The 6,966-nt window shown below is 49.1% G+C and overlaps 1 protein-coding gene across 1 annotated transcript in view; it reads left to right on the top strand.

The window, feature by feature from the left end:
* The first annotated feature begins 211 nt into the window (after positions 1-211).
* Positions 212-6,966, top strand: part of LOC140203817 (N-acetyllactosaminide beta-1,3-N-acetylglucosaminyltransferase 2-like) — a 21,817-nt gene continuing 15,062 nt past the window's right edge. The window contains exon 1 of the mRNA XM_072269907.1: positions 212-554. The gene's annotated coding sequence lies outside the window, so the exon portion shown is untranslated. The remainder of the gene's footprint in view (positions 555-6,966) is intronic.

The raw sequence follows: 6,966 nt of genomic DNA, 5'->3' as shown, positions 1-6,966 counted from the left end.
TTGTATACTGTATACATTCCCTGATATTACATGATCCCCTGAAAGCACAGACGCGCTAAAATCTCTCCAAGAACACAACGAAGATGTAAGACAGGCTGGGGAGGGGCTTTAAAACTGCTGCAATAGTGTGGAAATTAGTATCCGATTTTCAGCACTTCCTCGTCTTGAGAATATGTTTTAGGAAGTGTAACGGTCGCGGATCAGATCTGTGAAAGGAAGAGGCAAGTTTGCGGGAAGGAAAGAGTTAAAGTGACGTTGGCGGGAGGGAGCAACAGAGAGAGAGAGAGAGAGATTCCCGTCCCTGTCTGATACCTGAACTGCGTGTGAGTGTGAGTCGGAGGCAGCGGGACGTTCGGACCGGGCGGTGACTGAACCGGATCCGCACGCAGCGTTTACTGGCGATGAGGACTCGGTGATCTTCCCCGCGAGTGCTCCCACACGGGGCGGCGGCGCCCTTGGGCTCGGGACTCGGAGCCGCGTGACGGGACGGGGACGGCCCGATTCCGGGGGGAGCTGCCGCCCTTCCCGCATCGTCCCTCGGGCTCGGCGCTGAGGTAGGGAGCTCCGCCGTCTCACCCACCCAACAGCTCTCCTGTCACCCGCCCGTGAATTCTCTCTTCCCCCCCGTCACCACATCCTGTGCTCTCCACCCATACTCCTTCCTAAAGACGATGCGAGCTAGCGGTGCGGCGAGTCTCGGGGCAGATCCCCAGATCCCGGGGGTGCGGGGTCGATCCTGCTCTCGGTGGCGCCGACATTCGAGTGGGAGCCTCCCTCCCCTCTCCTCTTTTCTCACTGTGCTCTCTCTGCCCCGTACACAAACGCAATCTCTCCCTCTCTCCGTATACAAACACTCTCTCTTCCTCTCTCCCCCCCCACACACTCACACTCTCTCTCTCTCTCTCTGTACTCGCCCTTTCTACAAACTCCCTTTCCACTCTCTCTCCCTCCTGTCTCGCATACTATCTCCCTCCGCTCTCCCCATACTCTATCTAACTCTCACTCTCTTTCTCTCCACACTTTCTCTCTGCCCTCACACTCTCTGTCTCCTGTACTCTTTCTCTCTTCCTCTGCACGTTCTCTCACTCCCTCTCTCCACTCTCTCTCCATCCCTCTGTCTGTCTCTCTTTCTGTTCTTCTCTTTGTTCACACCCTCTCTGTCTCTCTCTTCACACCCTCTGTCTGACCCCCTCTCTCCATCTCTCTCTCTCTCTCTCCCTCTTTCTCTCTGTCTCTCTGTCTCTCTCCCTCTTTCTCTCTGTCTCTCTCCCTCTCTCTGTCTTTTTCATTCTCTTTCTCTCTCTCTCTCCACACTGTCTCTGTCTCTCCACACATACTCTCTCTCTCTCCACCTCTCCACACCCTCTCTCTGCCTGTCTCCCCCTCTCTCTCCACACAAACTCTGTCTTTCTGTCTCTCCACACAAGCTCTCTGTCTCTCTCTCCACACTAACTCTCTGTCTTTCTCTCTCTCCACACAAACTCTCTCTTTCTGTCTCTCCACACAAGCTCTCTGTCTCTCTCTCCTCTCCACACTAACTCTCTGTCTTTCTCTCTCTCCACACAAACTCTCTCTTTCTCTCTCTCCACACAAGCTGTCTTTCTCTCTCCCCACACAATCTCTCTGTCTCTCTCTCTCCACACAAACTCTCTGTCTCTCTCTCTGCACACAAACTCTCTGTCTCTCTCTCTCTCTCTGCACACAAACACTCTCTCTCTCTCTCTCTCTCTCTCTTTCCCTGTGTTTGGTGGTAAGGTCCCATGAATTTACAGAGAGTGACGTGTTGGATGTGGAGGCTGGAGACAAGAGGAACTCCAGCCCTGTTAACCTGGTGGGAGATGGGGTGAACGCAGATGCCCAGGAAACGGAGGAGGTGTGGGTGAGGGCAGCCTTAATGGTGGAGGAAGGAAATCCCATTCTTTGAAGAAGGCGGACATCTCTGATGTCCTGGAAAGGAAAACCTCATCCTGGGAACAGATGGTGGTGGACATGATGAAAGCGAGAAAAAGGAAAAAAGCATTTTTACAGGAGACAGGGCGGAGAGAGGTATGGTCGTTACGGGAATCAGTAGGTTTATTAAAAATGTCAGTTGACAGTTTGCCTGCAGAGATGGAGACAGAGAGATTGAGAAAGGGGAGGGAGGTGTCAGAGATGGACCGAGTGAATTTAAGAGCAGGGTAGAAGTTGGAGGCAAAGTTGATGAATTTGATGAGCTCAGCTTGGGAGCATGAAGCAGCACCAATGCAGTTGTCAGTGTCGCGCAGGAAGAGTTGGGGAGCATTATCGGGAAAGGGCTTGGAACATGGAATTTTCTACATAGCCGAAAGAAAGGCAGGCATAGCTGGGGCCCGTGCGGGTACCCATGGTGACCCCCCTCTGGTTCGGAGAAGACGGAAGGAGCTGAGGCAGAAATTGTTGGGGGTGAGGACCAGATCTGCGAGACGGAAGAGGGTTGTGGTGGAGGGGCTCTGGTTGGCTCTTTTGTTGAAAAGGAACCAAAGAACTTTGAGTCCTTCTTGATGGGGGATAGAAGTGTACAGAGAGTGGACATCTATAGTGAAAATGATGTAGTCAGTCACAGGGAGTTGAGGTTGTTAAGGAGAAACGGACTACTTTCTTTTAAATTAGAATCTGGTTTATTATGTGACGTGAAATTTGTTAACTTAGCAGCAGCAGTTCAATGCAATACATAATCTAGAAGAGAAATAGTAATAATGAATAAACAAGTAAATCAACTACTTGTTACATAAACCTGTCAGGGTGCATTCTCCAGTCACCTGATAAGGTAACCGTAGCCGTCAGCCAGGAGCAGATGTCATCAGGTGGTTCCCAACCTTCACCGAGTGTTTCGACCCTTAACCACGACACTCTCCAGTTGGTGGGCCGGCAGTGATGGCCAAATCACTGCCCGTCTGCAGTATATGTATATTAAAAAACATGCAATAAACAGAAATACTGTATATTTTTAAAAAGTGAGGGAGTGTACAAGGGTTCAATGTCCGTTTCGGAACTCTTTCCGTGACTGAACATGGAGGGGTCGAGTCAGAATCAGAATCAGAATCAGGTTTATTATCACCACCATGTGACCTGAAATTTGTTAACTTAGCAGCAGCAGTTCAATGCAATACCTGGTACAGCAGAGAGAGAGAGAGAGAAAAATAATAATAAATAAAATGAAACAGTAATAGATAAGTAAGTCAATTACGTATATTGAATAGATTTAAAAAAATGCGCCAAAACAGAAATGCTGTATATTAAAAAAAGTGAGGTAGTGTCCAAGGTTTCAATGTCCATTTAGGAATCAGATGGCAGAGGGGAAGAAGCTGTTCCTGAATCGCTGAGTGTGAGCCTTCAGGCTTCTGTACCTCCTACCTGATGGTAACAGTGAGAAAAGGGCATGCCCTGGGTGCTGGAGGTCCTTAATAATGGACGCTGCCTTTCTGAGACACCACTCCCTGAAGATGTCCTGGGTACTTTGTAGGCTAGTGCCCAAGATGGAGCTGACTAGATTTACAACTCTCTGCAGCTTCTTTCGGTCCTGTGCAGTAGCCCCTCCATACCAGACAGTGATGCAGCCTGTCAGAATGCTCTCCACGGTACAACTATAGAAGTTTTTGAGTGTATTTGTTGACATGCCAAGTATCTTCAAACCCTTAATGAAGTATAGCTGCTGTCTTGGCTTCTTTATAACTGCATTGATAAGTTGGGACCAGGTTAGATCCTCAGAGACCTTGACACCCAGGAACTTGAAATTGCTCACTCTCTCCACTTCTGATCCCTCTATGAGGATTGGTTTGTGTTCCTTCGTCTTACCCTTCCTGAAGTCCACAATCAGCTCTTTCATCTTACTGACATTGAGTGCCAGGTTGTTGCTGCGGCACCACTCCACTAGTTGGCATATCTCACTCCTGTACGCCTTCTCGTCATCAGCTGAGATTCTACCAACAATGGTTGTATCGTCTGCAAATTTATAGATGGTATTTGAGTTATGCCTAGCCACAAAGTCATGGGTATAGAGAGAGTGGGCTAAACACACACCCCTGACTCTCTAGTCTGCTTAACCTCTCTACCCTGCTCTGTCCCCCCTCTCCCTCCCCCTTCCCTCCCCTGTCTCCCCTCCACTCTCCCCCCTCCCCCCTCCCCCTCCCCCTCTCCCCCCTCCCCTCTCTACCCTCCCCTGTCCCCCTCCTCCTCCCTCCTCTCCCCCACCCCTCTCTCACCCTCTCCACCCTTCTCTCTCCATCTCCACCCCCTCACCCTTTCTCTCCACCTCTCCTCCCTCTCTCTCCCCTCCTTCTTCCCCCCTTCCCCCCCCCCCCAAGGAACCCCATCATAGTTGAAAGTAAATTTATTATCAAAATGCATATCTGCCACGATCTGCCATGGTTCATTATCATGTGGGCATACACATTAGGTCCACAAAACGCAATAGGATCATTGAAAGGCTGCAGCCAACAGGACAAACTGCAAATGCAAAATACAACAACAATAATAATATATAAATAAGCAATAAATATTGAGAATATGAAATGAAGACTCTTTGAAAATGAGTCCATAGGTTGTGGGGACAGTTCAGTGATGGGTCGAGTGAAGCTATCTCCTCTGGTTCAAGATCCTGATGGTTGAGGGGTAATAACCGTTCCTGAACTTGGTGGCGTGAGTCCTGTGATTCCTGTATCTTCACCCTGATGGCAACAGCGAGAAGAGAGCGTAACCTTGTGGGTTGGGGGTCCCTGATGATGGATGCTGCTTTCCTGCCACAGCGCTCCGTGTAGATGTGGGGAGGACTTTACCCGTGGTGGAGTGGGCCAGATTCACTACTGGCCCGCCGAGCTCCTCCGGCATTTTGTATGCGTTGCTTGGATTTCCAGCACCTGCAGACTTTCTCTTATTTGTGAGAGCGATCAGCTAGTTGAGTGGTGTATAAACTTTTAAAAAAGTAGTGAGGTGGTGTTTATGGGTTCAACGTCCGTCCAGGAACAAGACAGCAAAAGGGGAAGAAGCTGTTCCTGAACCACTGAGTGTGCGTCTTCGGGCTTCTGTACCTCCTTCCTGATGGTAGCAATGAGAACAGGGAATGTCGGGGATAATAACGGACGTCGCCTTTTTGAGGCATCACTCCTTGAAGATGTCCTGGCTACTACGGAGGCCAGTGCCCATGATGGAGCTGCCTGGGCTCACAGCTCTCTGCAGCTTACCTTGATCCTGTGCATCAGCCCTCACCCCCTCCTCTCCTCCCCCCAATACCAGATGGCGATGCAGCCAATTAGAATGAATTCCACCGTATATCTGTAGAGATTTGCGAGTGCCTTTGGTGACACACCAAATCTCCTCAAACTCTTCATGAAGTATAGCCACTGTCTTGCCTTCTTTGTAGCTGAATGATATGTTGGGCCCAGGATAGATCCCCAGGAACTTGAAATTGCTCACTGTCTCCACTTCTGATCCCTCTATGAGAATTGGTGTGTGTTCCCTCGTCTTACCCTTCTTGAAGTCCACAATCAGCTCTTTGGTCTTACTGACGTTGAGTGCAAGATTGTTACTGCGACTCCACTCAACCAGCTGATCTGTCTCCCTTCTGTACGCCCTCTTGTCACCAAAGAAATTTGGCCTGTCCCCTAAAACCCTCGCTAATTTTTACGGATGCACCGTAGAAAGCATTCTTCTAGGGTGCATCACAACCTGGTATGGAAGTTGTTCCGTCCAAGACCAGAAGAAGCTGCAGATCGTGAACACAGCGCAGCACATCACACAAACCAATCTTCCGTCCGTGGACTCACTTTACACCGCACGCTGTCGGAGCAGTGCTGCCAGGATAATCAAGGACACGACCCACCCAGCCAACACACTTTTCGTCCTCCTTCCCTCCGAGAGAAGACTCAGGAGCTTGAAGACTCGTACGGCCAGATTTGGGAACAGCTTCTTTCCAACTGTGATAAGACTGCTGAACGGATCCTGACCCGGATCTGGGCCGTACCCTCCAAATATCCGGACCCGCCTCTCGGTTTTTTTGCACTACCTTACTTTCCATTTTTCTATTTTCTATTTATGATTTATAATTTAGATTTTTAATAGTTACTATCGATTTGTAATCCAGGGAGCGGGAAGTGCAGAATCAAATATCGCTGTGATGATTGTACGTTCTAGTATCAATTGTTTGACGACTATAAAGTACAAAGTATCTGAAATTCTGCCGACAATGGTTGTATCATCAGCAAATTTATAGATGGTGTTTGAGCTGTGCCTAGTCACATAGTCATGGGTATAGAGGAGTAGAGCAGTGGGCTAAGGACACACCTTTGAGGTGCACCAGTGTTGATTGTCAGATAACATCTATGAAGAGGAATAAACAGTTGATGTTTTGGGCCGACACCCTTCATAATGATGATTTATGGTTGCTGCCTGACCTGTTGAGTTCTGCCAGCACTTTGTGTGTTGTTCATTCAGTATGTGCTATGCCGTATGACGTGGGCGATCATGGTCTTGACTGTGATTGTTCTTGGGAAATTTTTCTACAGAAATCATTTCTGGGCAGTGTCTTTACAAGATGGGTGACCCCAGTCATTATCAATACTCTTCAGAGATTGTCTGCTTGGTGTTAGAGGTTGCATAACCAGGACTTGGTGTACTCACTAGCTTTGTCATCATTTTACACTACTACTACTACTACTACATTGACTCAGGCCCAGGGGGCCGGTGTCGGGCACGATGACGGACTCTCCACTTCTCCCTCTCCCTCATCAGTGTGTTCAGTTCATCTACATTCACCGCGCCGCTGTCTTATAGGAGCGTGTTGACCATAGTTTTGGGAGGGCGCCCAGGGTTCATCCTCCCATGCTTGGGCTCCCATATGATGACTAGGCTGGCAGGTAGCTCGGGGTGGCGTAGACAGTACCCCGCCAGTTGCAGTCTTCTCACCTCCATTGTAAGGCAATATGATGATTTTACACTGGAGTCCCTGAAATA

The sequence above is a fragment of the Mobula birostris genome, chromosome 10 (assembly GCF_030028105.1).
Source record: "Mobula birostris isolate sMobBir1 chromosome 10, sMobBir1.hap1, whole genome shotgun sequence".
NCBI lineage: Eukaryota > Metazoa > Chordata > Chondrichthyes > Myliobatiformes > Myliobatidae > Mobula > Mobula birostris.
Note: the sequence above shows the minus strand (reverse complement) of the source record. Positions and strands in the feature narration are given on the sequence as shown.